Genomic DNA, 21,386 nt, shown 5'->3' with positions numbered 1-21,386 from the left:
TTCACTCTCTGCCTTGCCTCCAGCTAATTAAATCTGTGCTGATCGCAGGCAGAGGGAAGTGGAGAGCTAAGTGTGTCGGTCTCTTTCCTTGATAAAGCAGCTCTGGGTGCAGTGTCCCACTCTGGGAACCACCTTGCGAATTCGGCAGCCCAGCTCGGCTATTTCTGTATCTCCTGGCACACCGACTTCAAACAAGAGCAAGCAAAGTTTTGCCAAGAATAGCTTAAGCAAAAAGTTTAATATTCTGTAACAGATAATGAAGAAAACTGAATGAAGAAAAACTGAGTTTAGCCTCAAATTCTGCACACCAGCTGCCTTTATATTTGGTTCCATGTCTCGCTATTCTTTTTTTGGGGGGGATGGGGAGGGGGAAGTGTCCTTCCCAAAACCTGATCAGGACTTTGCATAAGCCCTTGTTGCCCAGGGTTCCAAAGGAGTTCTGCCTTCCTTAATCAGACTTCCAGAGTTACCGAGAATTATGCTTATGGGGAGGTCATGGTTAGCAGAGCACTGAAGAATGAGGACGCAGGAGTTCTGGGTTAATGACAAAGAATGACTTGAAAGTGAATTATTGTACAGGCAGGGGACACTTTAAGGGAGATGTGAATTTGATTTTGAGGCTGATAGTTACATTTCTGGGAAACGTAAGGCATCATTCTCTGCCTTTCTGAATCAAAAATTGTGAGCAATCATTGGGACACAACAGGAAGGAGTTAGTGCTTTAGATTAATAGAAATTTGGGTGTATTCAAAAGTAGAGGGGACCTTTAGCTATTTATCCTAGAAAATATTTCATATATGTGTGCGAAGTGGTGTGTGCAAGGGTGAACGTTGTAGCACCACTTGTAATAGTGATCGTTATTCTCAGTCTAAATCTCCATCAGTAGAGGAAGGGTGAAACAACGCTCCATTCACACTACGGAGCCCATGTACCCTTAAAAGAACAAAGGAGAGCTATTTGTACCCTCACATTGTATTACCTCTTAGACATAATATTAAATGAAAACAAGTTGTCAAAAATATGTAGAGTAGGGTACCATTTCTGTTTCAAAAATCTTATCTATAAACATGTACATATAAGTATGTAAATGGACTGAAATGTTTTATAAAGAGAACAAATCATTGTTTTTCCCCCCTAATTGAGAGGATATAATTAAGAGTGCGTGAAGAAGAAACTTCTGCTGTTTTCCATATCGGTCTCTATATAATTTTAAATTTTTACTTTGAGAATGTATTCATGTTTTACTTTTGAGGACGATCTACCTGTGTGTGTATGTATATATACCTGTATATTTGTTTACATACATTTTAATAAGAAGGGGATATTCTGAAAGAATATTTCATAGGATTATGAGAAAGGGAGTTATTTTTTCCCAAATAAGTAATCTGAGGTAACCAAAGGTAATATAAAAGAGGAACAGAATCTCAGCTGTTCTCTGGTTGAGTTACAGTTTCCAGACATGGTAATGTTGAATTTGAGATACAAATCAAAGCTGTTAAGATACAGATCACCAGCTATTTCTCAGTACACGTGAAGCAGCATAAGTTATTTGCAAAGAAATCCATTGCTTCAGGAGTTTAATTTCATTTCAAACAACTTGAGCTTGTCCCAGACATTCAGCCCTGGGACTGGGGATAGCTAGATAAGTGAGCCGTGGCTCTGGTCCTAGAGGGTAGATAATCATGGGAAGGACAGACATGTAAACACCTGTCATTTATTTATGAGTCTCCACTCCAATAGAAGCCTGAGTGAAGAACTCGAGAGGAGAACAAGCTGTGAGCATGCAAAGGGAAAAACAAATATTGATTGCTTTCAGGGAGATAAGAAATCTGTCTTCATGAAGGAGCATATGAAGCAGATCCTGGGGTCTAGGATGGATACAGAGGAAATGAAGATGGGAGAGGGCTGATGGCCTGGAGAATGATGATGGTCAAAGGACTAGAGGTTTCAGTGCTGATGAAAGTTCATTTCTGGAAGTTAACAGTGATAATAATGGGTTGAAATAATAATATTAGATATGAAACTTCCAGGGACCTACAAAAAAGGCAATTTTATCTGGCTAATAGCTGACATATCTTTTAATTGATGTATAGTTGATTTACAACGTTGTGTTAGTTTCAGGTGTACAACAAAGTGATTCAGTTTTATATGTGTGTGTGTGTATATATATATATATATATATATATATATATATATATATATTCTTTCCCATTATAGGTTATTACAAGATATTGAGTACAGTTCCCTGTGCTATACAGTAGGACCTTGTTGTAATAGCTGACATTTCTTGAATACTTTACTGTGTGCTTGGTGCTCTGCTAAGTACATCGTATGAGTTATCTCACTGAATCCCTAATGTAACCTTATGATGTAAGTAGCATTGTGATCCTACATAGCTGTGGTGTAGTAGTGTTGTGATTTCCATTTTATAAATAAGCAAAGTTGAGACTCAAAGAAACTAACTTACATATACAATATTGTAACACCAGATCTGAATAGCTTCAAAACCCCTGATTTTATTTATGCCAATACTGCACCCAGAACTAGACAACCTCGAGGTTTTGTCCTAAAGGGAATAACTGGGAGTTACAGTTTCCAGAGGTCAAGCACTTTCAGAAGATAAGAACATAACACATGGCTGTCCAAGTGGACTGTTGAAATGGTGACAGGATGAAAATCACATCATAAAAGATGTCCAGGAAATCCATGGTTGGCTTCACCCCTGGTTATGGTAGTGAACAGGAAGGAAATGAGACCTGTGAACAGGAGTTAGAGCTTCCAAGCATGGCAGCATGTTCTGAAGCTTGTTAGTTGGAGACAGTAGTAAGCAAGTGGTAAAACTAGATGGTGTGGAATGAAAGGGAAGTGGTGGAAGACATTTAACAATATCTCTAAAGTCATCACTTCACCTGAAGCAGAAGATCATGGTTTTTCACAAAGTTAAGCAACTGTAACAAAAATTTGGGAACCACCAATATGTTTAATAAAAAGGGTTGGCTAAAATACGTGACAGTACGTCCAATGGATGGGATGCTGTCAGTACTCAAAAATGGTACTATGGAAGAATGCTTAATGGCATTAAACAATACTTGCTCCATAGCTGTAGGTGGAGAATTTTATAGCATGTTTTCCCATTTTTGTAAGTATATTGTCGTAGACATCTGTTATGTCTGTGACTGCTTGTTGTCTCACAAACAGCTTTTTTATGTTTGGGGACATTCCCACATTATGACCATCTCCTCCTGGACACTGAATCCAGGATTCAAATTTCCAGCCTCCTTTGCAGCTAGGATGCCGGCCTATGACTTGAGCTCTGCCAACCAGGTATACTATGTGAGAGAAATCATTCCTGAAGTGAGTAACACATACCAACCATTCCTGTGCAAAGTTTTCCATTTTATTAAATGAGTGATGGCAGGAACATTGAGCTTTTAGTAGGGGGTGCGGGGAGAGCTGGGTTTGGAGGGAACAGCAGTGGCTCCCTCATCAGCCCAGTTCTGTGGTGTGATTTGGGGGTTTGTTTCTGGCAGTTTAGCCTTGAGCCCAGTTCCCAGCCCTCCCAACCATTTTGCGAGTCACCCAATAACTTTTTAAAATAATTTCTTTTGCTTCTTAATCAGTCAGCATCAGTTACAAAGCAGAGTTGATACTAGTCTTTTGCTACTGCTCTTTTTCTTGTTTTCTGCAGATATTCATTCAACAGAAAGTTATCAGCTACCTACTATTTGCTGAGTACTAAGCCAGGTATTAAAGATAAAGATACTTAATGATGCTTTCTCTACTTCCAGTCTACATATTAGATGTACAGTCAGGAAAGTTTCTTTAAATAATCTTGGCAAGGATTTTTCTCCAGGATGCATGAGGATATTAATAGTTTGAAGGACCATGACGCAGTTAGCATATATTGCATAAAGCTTATTTAAAAATTTTATTGTGATCATCTCTGAATTAATTTCTATTGTTAAATTAGCCTATTTTCTCAAATTAGCTGTTGCTCTCATCTTTTGTCCTCATTTACATAATTCTCCAGTTAAATTCTCTTTTCTCTTTTTAAGAAAGTAACTTGATTGTTAAATTTGCTCTATTATTACATCTTCTTTGTAATTAAAAGTTATAACAAAGTTAAAAAAAGATTATAAGAAAAAAATCATACATTTTATCTTCAGAATATCCTTCAGTGCTTTTTCAGTTAGTGTCTGGGGAAGGTAAGCATTTTCGTTTTGGGAAGTCTAAAGAGTTTTTTATCTTGTTCTCATTCTGGGGTTGTATTTTAGCTCAATTTGGAATTCTAGGTTCACGGTTACTTCCTCTCAACACTTTGAAGACATTATTCTCTTGTGTTTGGGCATTTATTTTTGCCAACTAGAAATATGTTGGCAGTCTGTCTATTCTAACAGACTTTCATTTGTATGTCACTTTGAAATTATCTCTGGTAAGTATTAGGAATTTCTCATTAGCCTGATGTTTGTATAGTGTTAATATTATACATGTTGAAAAGAATTTATTTTTATTTATACTGTACTTTCAATTATAAAAATACATATTCTTCAGTTTTGGAAACTTTTTAGCCATTATTTCTTAGAATATTTCTTCTATGTTATCTTCTTTTCCTTTTCTTTTTTTTTTGGAATTCCTTAGATGCATTTTACAACCTTTCAATCGAATTTTCTTAACTCCATCTTTTTCTTTGTGTTTCATTTTAAGTGAATTCATTAGTACAATTTTTTAATTCACTAATTCTCTCTTTGATTGTCTTGTTAGACTTTATCTTGGTTATGGCATTTTATTTCAGACCATGGTTTTCTTTTCTAGATTTATAATCCTTCTTCATACCCACTTACTTGTGTTTTTTATTTGCCTGACCTTGTATCACAATTTCTCATTCCTTTTATGAATACTATTCCATTTATGTATTTTGATTTTTACATATTTTCTTCAGCTTTATTGAGGTGTATTTAACAAGTAAAACATGACATATTTTAAAGCATACAATGTGATGTTTTGATATACAATATACATCGTAAAATGAGTACCACAGTCAAGCTAATTAACATACATTACCTCATATAGTTATGTTTTTGTGTGTGTGTTTGGTGACACACTCAAGATCAACTCTCTTAACAAATTTCAAGTACACAATATAGTATTACTAATTATAGTCACCATGCTGTACATTAGATCTCCAGAACCTATTCATCCTGCAACTGAACCTTGGTACCCTTTGATCAACATGTCCCTGTTTCCCTCATCCCCTTAGTCCCTAGATACCACCATTCTATTCTCTGCTTTTATGAGTTTAACTTTTTTAGTTCCTTACTTAGGTTATTTCTATATTCTGGCTATTATGAATAATGCTGCACTGAACATGGGAGTATAGATATCTCTTTGATACAGTGATTTTGTTTCCTTTGGATATGTACCTAGAAGCGGGATCGCTAGATCATATGGTAGTTCTATTTTTAATTTTTTGAGGAATCTCCATATTGTTTTCCATACTGGCTGTACCAATTTATGTCCAATCAACAGTGCACAAGCATTCCCTTTTCTCCACATACTTGCCAACACTTGTTATTTTTTGCCTTTTTGATAATACCCATTGTTTTTTGGGGGGGATGGTGGGTAAGGGGAAGCTACTTTATTTTTTTTCTTTTATTGAAGTGTAGTTGCTGTACAATATTATATATGTTACAGGTATACAATATATTATAGTAATTCACAATTTTTAAAGGTTATACTCCATTTATAGTTATTATCAAATATTGGCTCTATTTCCTGTGTTGTACAGTGCATACTTGTAGCTTATTTTATACCTAACTGTTTGTACCTCTGAATTCCCTACTCCTATATTGCCCCCACCACCACCACTTCCCTCTTCCTACTGGTAACAACTAGTTTGTTCTCCAGATCTGTGAGCCTGTTTCTTTTTTGTTATTTTCACTAGTTTGTTTATGTTTTAGATTCCTCATATAAGTGATATCATACAGTATTTCTCTTTCTCTGACTTATTTCACTTAGCATAATGCCCTCCAAGTACATCCATGTTGCTGCAGATGGCAAAATTTCATTGTTTTTTTATGTCTGAGTAGTGTTCCCTTGTGTATATCTATACCACATCTTCTTGATCCATTCATCTGTTGATGGACACTTAGGTTGCTTCTATATCTTGGCAATTGTAAATAATGCTGCTATGAATGTTGGGGTGCATGTATCTTTTCAAATTAGCGTTTTTGTTTTTTTCAGATACAGACCCAGGAGTGAAACTGCTGGGTCATGTGGTAGTTCTATTATTAGTTTTTTTGAGAAACTGCCATACTGTTTTCTACAGTGGCTGCACCAATTACCATTCCCACCAACAGTATATGAGGGTTCCCTTTTCTCCACGTACTCACCAACATTTGTTGTATGTATTCTTTTTGATGATAGCCATTCTGGCAGGTATGAGGTGATAGCTCATTGTGGTTTTAATTTGCATTTCCCTAATAACTAGCGATGTTGAACGTCTTTTCATATGCCTATTGGCCATCTGCATTTTTTCTTTGGAAAAATGTCTATTCAGTTCTTCTGCTAATTTTTTAATTGGGTTGTTTTTTTTTTGATGTTGAGTTGTATGAGCTATTTATATATGTTGGATATTAACCCCTTATCAGTCATATCATTTGCAAATATCCAGTAGGTTGTCTTTTCATTTTGATGGTTTCCTGCTCAAAAGCTTTTAAGTTTAATTAGGTCCCATTTGTTTACTTTTGCTTTTATTTCCTTTGCTTTAGGAGATGGATCAAAAAAAAAATATTCCCGCGATTTATGTCAGAGTGTCCTGCCTATGTTTTCATTTAGGATTATAGTATCCTGTCTTACATTTAGGTCTTTAATCCATTTTTAGTTTATTTTTGTACACGGTGTTAGAGAATGTTCTAATTTCATTCTTTTACATGTAGCAGTCCACTTTTCACGGCTTATTTAAGAGACTGTCTTTTATCCATTGTATAGTCTTGCCTCCTTTGTCATAGATGAATTGGCCATAAGTGCAGATAATAGCTATTCTAACAGGTATGAGGTGATATCTCATTGTGGTTTTGATTTGCATTTTTCTGGTAATTAGTGATGTTGAGCACCTTTTCATGTACTTGTTGGCCATATTTGTGTCTTCTTTTTGTTGTCAATTTTAGTTTGTTTCATTGTTTTTATTTGTCAGTGAATTCTCCTTATTTTAAAATTTTGGTTCTCTACTTAGTATTAGTTTTTATATACTTTACGTTTTCTATTTCATCTTGAATGTGGATTTTTCCCCCTTTTCTCTGCATACTCCTCGCCATCTAGAGGATTTGTGGATGCCTCCAGAAAGCTTACCAGACACCCAGTTGAGAACAGGATTTTATATGAGTGACTTCCTGCGTCCCTCCTGTAATATAAAATTGGGCACATCTGATAAAGCTGGGTTAGCATGTGACTTGGTTCAAGTCCTATCTTTGGGACAACCTTTCCTTCTACTGTGCAGATCAGCATCTTTTGTTATCTGTAGCCTTGGGTAGCATTAGTTTGTATCAATCTTCTTTGACGTTTGAGGAACCCTTTTTTCCCGAAGGTAGGTTGCTGCCTTTTGGCTTCAAACTTTATGGAAACCTTTTAATACCGAATACATATTAGGTGTAAAACTCTCTCATTTTTGTGCACCTCTACTCCCAGAACTCAGTAGGCCCGGGACATTGGTACTCTCTTCCTCCTCTGAGCTCAATTTCTGGTTCATAGAGGTGTTTATCTTGTTTATACATAAACAGTATAAACAGGGAATATATAAACCTGCAACAGTTATGTATCTTTCTCAGCTATTATTTAATGGGAAATTCTTACTTTGAGGTCCATTTATCCATGGCTGGGCTGAAGAGTAACCATAAATCCTTAAAGTTGTGCACAAAAATGTATGTTTGTATTTTTCCAGGGTGTTGTGTATTTAACTTCCACTGATCCTCAAAGTTTTCAAAAGCCACTGACCTTATGTGGCTCTTTCCAACTGAATGCATGTTATATTTGCCAGGAAAAGACACAGCAATCAGAATTTATCTTATTTTTCCTCCAAGATGTAAAATTACATTTTATACATTCAACAATGTAAGCGTAATTTTAAAAGGCAGTGGTACAGTGGCAGCTTTGGAAAGGTTTGAATGGAGTCGTCCAAAGTAAAGCTGAAATTCATCTTCATGGTACAATTTTTTTTTTCTTTTGGCAGTCAGAGGAAATGCTTTCTTTAATGGGAAGAATACAAATATTTAAAACAGTAAGCCGCAAATGATGAGGGTATTTATTTATGTGTTAGTCTCTTAACAACTGTTTTTCTGAGGTTATGGGAGTTAAATGCAGTTTGCTTGTTAGATGGGGGAAAATGTATATTTAGCAAATGTGGGACTAAGACAGTGTCAGTGCTGTGCATTCCATAAGCGTTCAATGTGTGCCAGTAGAAAATGATTGAGTCTATTGCCATTTATTCTAAGTGATGTAATTGACTAGTCTAGGCATCCAGCTTAACTTCAAACATTTTCTATACAATTCTTAAGAATCTTTTCACAACTTAGTAAAATGAAAAAATAAAAGTTGAAGATACAAATATATTAGAACTAAAATAAAAAATGACCACATCATTTAAAACAACACCCCAAAAAGTTAGAATGAATGAAGTATGACCTAGTTTTTCATCTTGAAGCTTAAAAGGGATACAGTGCAATGAACAATCCAAAATTGTAATTAGGAAGACAGTCTCATGTACAATGTCGACCAAAAGAATATGACATCTAGGAATAAATTTAGCAAACAAATTGCAAGACTTATACAGTAAAACCTGCAAAGCATTGCTGAAAGAAATTTAGAAGATCTAAATAAATAGAAAGACATCCTATTTTCCTGGATCAGAAGACATTGTTAGGATGGAAATAGATCCCCAAATTGATCTACAGACTCAGTGCAATCCCTATCAAAACCCCAGCTGGCTTTTTGCAGAAATTTATAAGCTGATGCTAAAATTCCTATGGAAATACAAGGTATAGTTATATGGAAAATAGCCAACACCATCTTGAAAATGAAAACTAAGTTAGAAAACTCACACTCCCAATTCAGAACCTACTACAAAGCTATATTAATCAAGATAATGTGGTTCTGACATGAGGCTAGACATAAATGTCAAGCGAATAGAATTGAAAGCATAGAAATAAACTATCACACTTATGGTCAATTGATTTTTGACAAGGGTACCAAGACAATTCCGTGGGAAAAAGAACAGTCTTTTCAATAAACAAGACTAGAGCAGTTGGCTATCTACGTGGAAAAGAATGAATTTGGACCTCTACCTCATATCGTACACAAAAGTTAACTCAGAATAACTCATATACCTGAAGGTAAAATCTAAAATTATAAAACTATCTGTAATAGGAGTAAATCTTCACAGCTTTCGAGTAGGCAATAGTTTCTTAGAAATGACACCAAAAGCATTAGCAACAAAACAAAAAATAGATAACTTGAACTTCAGTAAAATTAAACATATTTGGGGATCAAAGGACATTAGCATGAAAGTAAAAAGATAACCCCCCAAATGGGGGAAAATATTTGCAAATAGCATATCTGACAAGGGAGTATAACCAGAATAAAGAAAACTCTTACAACTGAACAATAAAATGACAAATCATCCAATAAAAACTGGGCAAATGTCTGAATAGATGTTTCTCCAAACAAGATACACAAATGGCCAGTAAGCTCATGAAAAGATGCTAAACATTATTGGTTATTAGGGAAATGGAAATCAAAACTACAAAGAGAGAGCACTTCACACCAATAGAGTGACTATAATAAAAACGATGGACCATAACAAATGTAGGCAGAGGTGTGGAGAAATTGGAACTCTGATACATTGCTGGTGAGAATGTACAATGGTACAGCCACTTTGGAAAACAGTTGGGCAGTTTCTCAAAATGCTAAACTAAGAGTTTCCATTTAACCCAACAAGTCTACTTTTAGGTATATTTCCAAGAGAAATGAAAACATATATCCATGTGAAAATTGTTCATGAATGTTCATAGCGAAAATGTGGAAACAATCCAAATGTCCAATAGCTGATAAATGGATTAACAAAATATGGTAATTCATACAATGGACTATTATTCAACCATAAAAAGGGATGAAGTACAGATACATGCAATAAAACGAGTGATTCTCAAAAACATTACACTAAGTGAAAGAAGTCAGTCACAAAGACCATTCATCGTGGTTCCACTTACGTGAAATGTCCAGAATAAACAAATCCATGGAGACAGAATGTAGACTTAGTCGTTATCTGCAACCAGGCGGGGGAGAGGGCATCGGGAGTTACCACTGATGTCTATGGGGTTTCTTTCTGGAATGTTGAAGGTTTTCCAAAATTAGATCGTGGTGATAATTGCTCAATTCTGTGAATTTACTAAAAACCACTGAGTGTACACTTTAAATGGGTCAGTATTATGATATATGAATTGTATCTCAATAAAGCTGAAAATTAAGCCATGCAAAGAATTTAAAAACCAAAGGTTTTAATTTACATAAATTGATTTACAGGTCAACATATTTTAGTGCCAAAAGGGACCTTGGAGATTATCTATTTTCCTTTATACGTGGGATGGGGAAACGGAACACTAGAGATTTTAGTTAATTTGTTGAAGATACGTAGGTATTTAGTAACAGAACCCGATATAGAAACATTGTATGTGAATTTCCAAAATCTATCAAGATACGCTAAACCCCACAGAAACCATCTACACAGCAAAATAGGAGCTATAGATGTGGTCATAATTTAGGTAAGTTAATCAGTGTGACCTATCAAAATATCCACATGACCTTAACATTTTTCGTGTGTGGATGAGACAGAAATATTAAAACTAACAAAGGAAAAAAAACATAAAGGAAACCAAAAGCTTACCAGAAGTATATACTCACATACCTTGGAGAATCTATTAAATTAAGGAAATGTATACAAATGTCTTTGAAGAAAAGACTTTTTTTAAAATTAATTAATTTAATTAATTTATTTTTTGGCTGCATTGGGTCTTTGTTGCAGCATGCGGGCTTTCTCTAGTTGTGACTAGAGGGTTTACTCTTTGCTGCGGTGCGCAGGCTTCTCATTGCGGTGGCTTCTCTCGTTGCAGAGCACGGGCCCTAGGTGTGTGGGCTTCAGTAGCTGTGGCTCGTGGGCTCTAGAGCGCAGGCTCAGTAGTTGTGGCGCATGGGCTTAGCTGCCCCATGGCATGTGGCATCTTCCCGGACCAGGGCTCAAACCCGTGTCCCCTGCATTGGCAGGTGGATTCTTAACCACTGCGCCACCATGGAAGCCCTGAAGAAAAGACTTTTAAATCTCGTACTGTAATGGCATACATGAATATCTAAAAGTTATTCAGTAACCCAAGTAACATTTTAATTTTAAAGTAAGGAGAAAAAACCTTTATGCTCTCAGGACTTATTCTATAACTTAAGATAACTGCTTCCACATTTTGACTTCAAGTAAAAAGAGAATAAATTACCTTTGAACAGAACGTTTAGATTTCTTCTATTTTCACAGGCAGATGGTGGGAAATTATCTCCACACCCCACACCCCCCATTGCTGTTGTTAGTTTTTCGCATTAGTGTTTAAGATTACAATCTTATTGGAGTTTTACATTCATTCACAATTTTTAAAATAATTATCAAATTTTAGAGGAGGAGGGAGGTTTGTGAGAACTCCTGTAGTCAAAATTTGCAGGTTTGTAGCTTATAGGCTGCACACTACTCAGAGATAAATTTTATTTGGCTTGTGAAATATATTTTTTAAATCTAAGCAGTAGTTAAAAATGGAGAGATTTTGCGTAAATCTCTGAATCTTTTGGCTTCTCTTGAAAAATCAAAGGGTTTGATAAAATGGACCTTCATTCCTACATGGTGGTTTTGGCTATAGTTGAGTGGCAGCTGCCCTTTTTGGACAAGATATGTGCTACCCAGGTGGGCACAGTTCCCCCAGGGCCAGTTTCCCTCCTTTACATTACCTTACTGATTTATTATCCTTTTGGGTTTGCAGCTGCTGACTTTGCCCAATCATCCTTTCTTTTTTTTTTCTACTTTTCCCATAAGGCACTTCATCAAATGCATGTGCACCTAGTGAAATAATTCAGAACTCACTGTCACTACGGCTACCTTCTCTTGGTCAAAAGAATCGCAAGTCTTGCTGATTATGTAAGAGAATCAAGTTGACTTTCCCCCAAGAAAGGAAATTGAGAATCCTGAAAGTATTTTATATCTTTAGAGAGGAACGTTCTCAACAGGGACAAAAATTGGTTCTTGGGACAAAAAATTTAGAAATTAGAATGGGTCATGGTCCCCTAAAGGGCCAGAGTACATAAATTGATACACAGTATATCTGTGGTACTACAATTTCATGGGAGAATGGAAGCAATTAGGAAGAAAAAAACATTTTAATAAGGAAGATTTAAAAATTATAAATAAAAAGAGGAAAAATTTAAAGGAGGTTGGGGAGGTGATGCAAAATTGAAAAAAATTTAAAAATCCTCAGAAAAGAGGGAGGACTCAAGACTCAGAAAGGTTAATTCCTAGCCTAGCATTTTCTTGTCAAATGTGGTTCCTTCCTATAGGAAGAACCCCGAGTAAACGTATAAAGAAAATGGTAGTCAGGTAGAGAAGAAACACTGCCTTCAATCCAACTGCTCAGGAGACTATCTAATCCATTTACAAAAATAAGCAAGCATTTTTTTCCTCCCCCGCCTCCAGCTTTATTGAAATATAATTAACATATAACACAGTGTAAGTTTAAGGTATACAATGGTATGATTCGATACATGTATATATTACAAAATTATTACCACAATAAAGTTACTTAACACCTTCATCACCTTCATCACCTTACATAATGTAGCAACTTGCAAGTATGCAATACATCATTATTAACTTTTAGTTAATAATGCTGTACATCAGATGTCCAGAACTTACTCATAACTGGAAGGTCGTACCCTTTGACCAACATCTTCCCATTTTCCCCACCCCCCAGGCTGTGGCAACCATCATTGTACTCTCTGCCTCTGTGAGTTTGGCTTTTATAGATTTCACATACAAGTGGAATCATACAGTCTTTCTCTGACTTATTTCATTTAGCGTAATGCACATCCATGTTGTCACAAATGGCTCAATTGCCTTCTTTTTTGTGGGTGAATAATATGCCATTGGAGATTTTATATATATATATATATATATATATATATATATATATATATATATCTCAGCTTGATTAATCTATTCACCCATCAATGGATACTAAGTTGTTTCCATGTCTTGGCTGTTGTGAATAACGCTGCAGTAAACATGGGAGTGTAAGTATTTCTTCAAGATAAGGATCTCCTTTCATTTGGCTATATACCCAGAAGTTAGATTGCTCTATCACATGGTAAAGAAGCCAGAGGAAAGCAGAGATTTTAATGCTGCTTATGTAAGCGTTAATTGCTACAGTATAACTGTTTTTGGAGGGCAATTTAATACTGCCTGGTAAATTGAACATGTGCATAATCCATGACCCAATGAGTTCTCTGTATGAGAGAGAAACTTTTCTGCTTTTGTTTAGAAGGCTGCATGAACAAGAACGTTCATAGCAGCCTTGTTTATAATGTGAATGGCAAGACATTGGACAAAATATCTATTTTTTGGTAATCGGGTAGATAAACTGTCATAAAATACATTTAATAGGATTCCTAAAATATTTAAAATGAATGAGGACTCCTTTTATCAACGTGGATAAATCTTGATGCTGCGGTGTTAAGTGGAAAAAAGATGGCAGTCATGTAAAGTGAATAACAAAAGTCAAAACTGAATACAGAAAGCATGATGCCATGTATATGAACTTTTAAACATGCACACTAAACAGTACTATATATCATTCTTAGTACATACATATGTAGTAAAAGTATAATTTATGCACAGTAAGGATGCTTCCCTACTACAGGATAGTGGCTAATGGGGCAATAATGGTATCTATGACGTTTTATTTATTTTTTAAAAGAAAAGATTAATTAAAGCAAATATGGCCAGATTGACTCTGTTAAATATAGGTGGTAGGTACATCAATGTTTGTTACTTTATGTACTTTTTGGTCAGTTTATTTTTTTAATCAAAAATGAGGCATTTTAAAGCACAGTAGGGATCCAGGAATATATAGAAATTTCCTCAGTTTGCTAATTGGTAGGTACAAAGAGACCAGACAATCTCATACTCACTGGTGAAAAATGACAACTAACTCCACTGAATTAAGGAACAAAATTTCCCACTTTCAGTTTGCTCTTCTAGCCAAGGCAATATGACCAGAGAAAGAAAGGAATACTGGAAAGAAGGAGCCAAAGATGTTGCTATTTCTGTCTAGAAAACAGAATAAAATAAGCATATTTGGAACTAGCAAGAAGGCTCAGGAAAATGGCTGAAGAGAAGTTCAAAGTTTATTAATCAATAGTTTTTTTCTATGTACCTATAACCAGTTAGAAAATGTAACCAGCAAAAATGATTTAATCTCAAGAGCAGCAAAAAATGTAAATACCTAGGATTTAAAGGGGATGTCCAAGGGCTATTTTTATGACACTTTACTGAAGAACATGAATGATGACCCAGATTAATGGAGAGATATTGTATTTATTTGTTGCTGCCTAACCACTGCCAAACCACTCTAATACTTGGTTACTTAAAACAACCATGGCTTATCTTTGTTCTCATGATTCTGTGGGTTGGCAAACTGTATGTGCTTTCTGTTGGTCTCAGCTGAGATCATTTATAGGACTGTGGTCATCTGAAGACTTGCCTAGAGCTGGAGGGTGCAAGATGGCCTCACCTCCTTATCTGGTAGTTGGTTTGGCTGTCAGTGAGGGCACCTCAGCCTTCCTCCTCTAGGGCTAGACAGCATTGTAGTCTCAGGGGTCTCCCTTCCTCGCTCCCTCCCTTCCTTCCTTCCTTCCTTCCTTCCTTCTCTTCCCCAACCACTTTGGAACAGGTTTTTTGTTTGTTTTTTTTTAACATCTTTATTGGAGTATGATTGCTTTACATTGTTAGTTTCTGCTTTATAACAAAGTGAATCAGCTATACAAATGTCCCCATATCCCCTCCCTCTTGCGTCTCCCTCCCACCCTCCCTTTCCCAGCCCTCTAGGAGGTCACAAAGCACTGAGCTGATCTCCCTGTGCTATGCGGCTGCTTCCCACTAGCTATCTATTTTACTTTTGGTAGTGTGTTTATGTCCATGCCACTCTTCAATTCGTCCCAGCTTATCCTTCCCCCTCCCGTGTCCTCAAGTCCATTCTCTATGTGTGCGTCTTTATTCCCGTCCTGCTCCTAGGTTCTTCAGAACCTTTTGTTTTTTTAGATTCCATATATATATGTTAGCATACGGTATTTTTTTTCTTTTTTTAAAATAGATCTTTATTGGAATATAATTGCTTCACAATACTGTGTTAGTTTCTGTTGCACAACAAAGCGAATAAGCCATATGCATACACATGTCCGCATATCCCCTCCCTCTTGAGCCTCCCTCCCATCCTCCCTATCCCACCCCTCTAGGTCATCCCAAAGCACCGATTGGATCTCCCTGTGCTATGCAGCCGCTTCCCACCAGCCAACTATTTTACATTCGGTAGTGTATATATGTCGATGCTACTCTCATTTTGCCTCAGCTTCGCCCTCCCAGCCCATGTCCTCAAGTCCTTCCTCTGTGTCTACCTCTTTATTCCTGCCCTGCAACTAGGTTCATCAGTACCATTTTTCTTTTTTTAAGATTCCACATATATGTGTTAGTATACGGTATTTGTTTTTCTCTTTCTGACTTACTTCACTCTATATGACAAACTCTAGGTCCATCCCCCTCACTACAAATAACTCAATTTTGTTTCTTTTTATGGCTGAGTAATATTCCATTGTACATATGTGCCACATCTTCTTTATCCATTCATCTGTTGATGGACACTTAGGTTGGTTCCATGTCCTGGCTATTGTAAATAGTGCTGCAATGAATATTGTGGTACGTCTCTTTTTGAATTATGGTTTTCTCAGCGTATATGCCCAGTAGTGGGATTGCTGGGTCATATGGTAGCTCTATTTTTAGGTTTTTAAGGAATCTCCATACTGTTTCCCATAGTGGTTGTATCAATTTACATTCCCACCAGCAGTGCAGGAGGGTTCCTTTTTTTTTTTTTTTTTTTTGCAGTACGTGGGCCTCTCACTGCTGTGGCCTCTCCCACTGTGGAGCACAGGCTCTGGACGCATGGGCCCAGCCACTCTGCGGCATGCGGGATCCTCCCAGACCCGGGCACGAACCCGTGTCCCTTGCATCGGCAGGCGGACTCCCAACCACTGCACCACCAGGGAAGCCCCGGAGGGTTCCCTTTTCACCACATCCTTTCCAGCATTTACTGTTTCTAGATGTTTTGATAATGGCCATTTTGACCAGCATGAGGCGATACCTCATAGTTTTGATTTGCATTTCTCTAATAAGTAGTGATATTGAGCATCTTTTCATGTGCCTCTTGGCCATCTGTATGTCTTCCTTGGTGAAATGTCTATTTAGGTCTTCTGCCCATTTTTTAACTGGATTGTTTGTTTTTTTTGATATTGAGCTCCATGAGCTGTTTGTATATTTTGGAGATTAATCTTTTGTTGTTTTATTTGCAAGTATATTCTCCCATTCTGAGGGCTGTCTTCTTGTCTTGTTCATGGTTTCCTTTGCTGTGCAAAGGCTTTTAAGTTTCATTAAGTCCCATTTGTTTATTTTTGTTTTTATTTCCGTTACTCTAGGAGGTGGGTCAAAAAAGATCTTGCTGTGGTTTATGTCAAAGAGTGGTTTTTCCTATGTTTTCCTCTAAGAGTTTTATAGTGTCTGGTCTTCCACTTAAGTCTTTAATCCATTTGGAGTTTATTTTTGTGTATGGTGTTAGGGAGTGTTCTAATTTCATTCTTTTACATGTAGCTGTCCAGTTTTCCCAGCACCACTTATTGAAGAGGTTGTCTTTTCTCCATTGTGTGTTCTTGCCTCCTTTCTCATAAATTAGGTGACCATATGTGTGAGGCTTTATTTCTGGGCATTCTATTCTGTATCATTGATCTATATTTCTGGTTTTGTGCCAGTACCGTACTGTCTTGATTACTGTAGCTTTGTGGTATAGTTTGAAGTCGGGGAGCCTGATTCCTCCAACTGCTTTTTTCTTTCTCAAGATTGCTTTGGCTATCAGGGTCTTTTGTGTTTCCATACAAATTGGGAAATTTTTTGTTCTAGTTCTGTGAAGAATACCATTGGTAGTTTGCTAAGGATTGTGCTGAATCTGTTGCTTTGGGTAGTATAGACATTTTCACAATATTGATTCTTCCAGTCCAAGAGCATGGTATATTTCTCCATCTGTTTATGTCATCTTTGATTTCTTTCATCAGTGTTTTATAGTTTTCTGAGTACAAGTCTTTCTCCTCCTTAGGCAGGTTTATTCCTAGGTATTTTACTCTTTTTGTTGCAGTGGTAAATGGGGGTGTTTTCTTAATTTCTCTTTCTGATTTTTCATTGTTGGTATATAGGAATACCAGAGATTTCTGTGCATTAATTTTGTATCCTGCAACCTTACCAAATTCACTGATTAGTTCTAGTAGTTTTCTGGTGGCATCTTTAGGATTTTCTATATATAATATCATGTCATCAGCAAACAGTGACAGTTTTACTTCTTCATTTCCAATTTGTATTCCTTTTGTTTCTTTTCCTTCTTTGACTGCTGTGGTTAGGAATTCCAAAACTATGTTGTATAAGAATGGTGAGAATGGACATTCTTGTCTTGTTCCTGATCTTAGTGGAAATGCTTTCAGTTTTTCACCATTGAGTATGATGCCTGCTGTGGGTTTGTCATATATGGCCTTCATTATGTTGACATAGGTTCCCTCTGTGCCCATTTTCTGGAGAGTTTTTGTCATAAATGGGTGTTGACTTTTGTCAAAAGCTTTTTCTGCATCTATTGAGATTATCATGTGGTTTTTATTCCTTAATTTGTTAATGTGGTGTATCACATTGATTTATTTGCATATATTGAAGAATCTTTGCATCCCTGGGATAAACCCCACTTGATCATGGTGTATGATCCTTTTAATGAGCTCTTGGATTCTGTTTGCTAGTATTTTGTTCAGGATTTTTGCATCTATGTTCATCAGTCATATTGGTTTATAATTTTCTTTTATTGTGATGTCTTTTTCTGGTTTCGGTGTCAGGGTGATGATGGCTTCATAGAATGAATTTGGGAGTGTTTCTCCCTTTGCAGTATTTTGGAAGAGTTTGAGAACGATCAGTGTTAGCTCTTCTCTAAATGTTTGATAGAATTCCCCTGTGAAGCCATCTGGTCCTGGACTTTTGTTTGTTGGAGATTTTAAATTACGGTTTCAATTTCATTACTTGTGATAGGTATGTTTATATTTTCTAATTCTTCCTGGTTCAGTCTTGGAAAACTTTACCTTTCCAAGAATTTGTCCATTTCTTTCAGGTTGTCCATTTTATTGGCCTATAGTTGTTTGTAGTAGCCTCTTGTAATCCTTTGTATTTCTGCAGTGTCAGTTGTGATTTCTCCTTTTTTATTTCTAATTTTATTGATTTGTGTCCTCTCCCTTTTTTTCCCGATGAGTCTGGCTAAGGATTTATCAATTTTGTTTCTCTTCTCAAAGAACCAGCTTTTAGTTTTATTGATCTTTGCTATTGTTTTCTTCATTTCTATTTCATTTATTTCTGCTCTGATCTTTATGATTTCTTTCCTTCTACTGACTTTACGTTTTCTTTGTTCTTCTTTCTCTAGTTGTTTTAAGTGTAGGGTTAGACTGTTTATTTGAGATTCTTCTTGTTTCTTGAGGTGAGATTGTATTGCTATAAACTTCCCTCTTAGAACTGCTTTTGTTGCATCCAATAGATTTTGGGTCGTCATGTTTTCATTGTCATTTGTTTCTATGTATTTTTAAATTTCTTCTTTGATTTCTTCAGTGATCTCTTGATTATTTAGTAGTGAACTGTTTAGCCACCATGTATTTGTGTTTTTTACAGTTTTTTTTTTTTCCTGTAAGTGATTTCCAATCTCATCGCATTGTGGTCAGAAAAGTTGCTTGATACGACTTCAATTTTCTTGAATTTTCCGAGGCTTGATTTGTGACCAAAGATGTGATCTGTCCTGGAGAATGTTCTGTGTGCACTTGAGAAGGAAGTGTATTCTGCCACATTTGGGTGAAATGTTCTATAAATATCAATTAGATATATCTGGTCTCTTGTGTCATTTAAAGCTTATGTTTCCTTATTTATTTTCAGTTTGGATGATCTGTCCATTGGTGAAAGTGGGGTGTTAAAGTCCCCTGCTATTATTGTGTTACTGTCAATTTCTCTTTTCACGGTTGTTAGCATTTGCCTTACCTATAGAGGTGCTCCTATGTTGGGTGCATAAACATTTATAATTGTTATATCTTCTTCTTGGATCGATCCTTTGATCATTATGTAGTGTCCCTCCTTATCTCTTGTAACAGTTTTTATTTTAAAATCTATTTTATCTGATATGAGTATTGCTACTCCAGCTTGCTTTTGATTTCCATTTGCATGGAATATCTTTTCCATCCCTTCACTTTCAGTCTGTATGTATCCCTAGGTCTGAAGTGGGTCTCTTGTAGACAGCATATATATGGGTCTTGTTTTTGTAGCCATTCAGCCAGTCTGTGTCTTTTGGTTGGGGCATTTAATCCATTTACATTCAAGGTTATATATGTTCCTATGACCATTTTCTTAATTGTTTTGGGTTTGTTTTTGTGGGTCTTTTTCTTCTCTTGTGTTTCCTGCCTAGAGAAGTTTCTTTAGCATTTGTTGTAAAGCTGGTTTGGTGGTGCTGAATTCTCTTAGCTTTTGCTTGTCTGAAAAGCTTTTGACTTCTCTATCAAATCTGAATGAGAACCTTGCTCAGTAGAGTAATCTTGGTTGTATGTTTTTCTCTTTCATCACTTTAAGTATATCCTGCCACTCCCTTCTGGTCTGCAGAGCTTCTGCTGGAAAATCAGCTGAAAACCTTATGGGGATTCCTTTGGATGTTATTTTTTTTTCCCTTGCTGCTTTTAATATTTTTTCTTTGAATTTAATTTTTGTTAGTTTGCTTAGTATGTGTCTTGGTGCGTTTTTCCTAGGGTTTATCCTGTATGCGACTGTCTGTGCTTCCTGGACTTGGGTGACTATTTCCTTTCCCATGTAAGGGAAGTTTTCAACTATAATCTCTTCAAATATTTTCTCAGACCCTTTCTTTTTTTCTTCTTCTTCTGGGACCCCTATAATTCGAATGTTCGTGTGTTTAGTGTTGTCCCAGAGGTCTCTGAGACTGTCCTCAGTTCTTTTCATTCTGTTTTCTTTATTCTGCTCCTTGGCAGTTGTTTCCACCATTTTGTCTTCCAGGTCACTTATTCGTTCTTCTGCCTCAGTTATTCTGTTATTGATTCCTTCTGGTGTATTTTTCCTTTCAGTTATTGTGCTGTTCATCTCTGTTTGTTTGTTCTTTAGTTCTTCCAGATCTTTGTTAAACACTTCTTGTACTTTCTCAATCCGTGCCTCCATTCTATTTCCGAGATTCTGGATCATCTTTACTATCATTACTCTGAATTCTTTTTCAGGTAGACTGCCTGTTTCCTCTTCATTTATTTGGTCTTGTAGGGTTTTACCTTGCTCCTTCATCTATGACGTATTTTTTTGACATCTCAATTTTTTTTTTTAATGAGTGGGATTGTGTTCCTTTCTTACTGGTTGTTTGGACTGAGGCTTCCAACACTGGAGTTTGTATGCTATTGGGTAGAGCTGGGTCTTTGTGCTGAGTTGAGGAACTCTGTGAGACCTCACTGATGAATACTCCCTGGGGTCTGACGTTCTCTGTTGGTCCAGTGGTTCGTACTTGGAGGTCCCACCGTATGAGCTTCAGCCCAACCCCAGGCTTGTGAACCAAGGTCCTGCAACCTGTGTGAGGCAGCAAAAAAGAAAAAAAAGAAAGAAAAAAAGGAACAGTAACAAAGTAAAAAACAAAATTAGACTAGGAAACTAACAGATATGTTAGAAAGAATATAACATTAAAATATAGATTAATCAACAACCAGAAGGTAATCAGTACCACAATAGTAAAAAAAAAAGAGGTGGGAAAAGAAAAAAAAAAAGAGGGGGGAAGGCCTTTGCTGTGATGGGCGGGGCTTATGCAAGGGTGGGGTTTGGGCAGGCGGGGCCAGTGCTCAGGACCCACAGGGCTGGAAAAGGCCCTGGGGGCTGTGGGGGGTGGGGCTTAGGCTGAAGGAACAGAAGGGGCCCAGGTGTGACCCCGCCCCTGGTCTCAGAGGGCAGGGAC

General features: G+C 36.6%; 1 protein-coding gene across 12 annotated transcripts in view; it reads left to right on the top strand.

The window, feature by feature from the left end:
* The window catches only part of NCKAP5 (NCK associated protein 5), a 1,134,964-nt gene that overhangs the window by 186,308 nt on the left and 927,270 nt on the right, over nucleotides 1-21,386 (top strand). The window contains exon 1 of one of the 12 annotated variants that reach the window (XM_079924722.1): nucleotides 3,719-3,744. The exons of the other annotated variants lie outside the window; for them this stretch is intronic. The gene's annotated coding sequence lies outside the window, so the exon portion shown is untranslated. Of the gene's footprint in view, nucleotides 1-3,718; nucleotides 3,745-21,386 lie in introns of those variants that run through there. 12 annotated transcript variants of the gene reach the window in all.

Source organism: Stenella coeruleoalba (genome assembly GCF_951394435.1).
Source record: "Stenella coeruleoalba genome assembly, chromosome: 6".
Classification (NCBI taxonomy): domain Eukaryota; kingdom Metazoa; phylum Chordata; class Mammalia; order Artiodactyla; family Delphinidae; genus Stenella; species Stenella coeruleoalba.
This window is presented reverse-complemented; position numbering and strand designations above follow the sequence as displayed.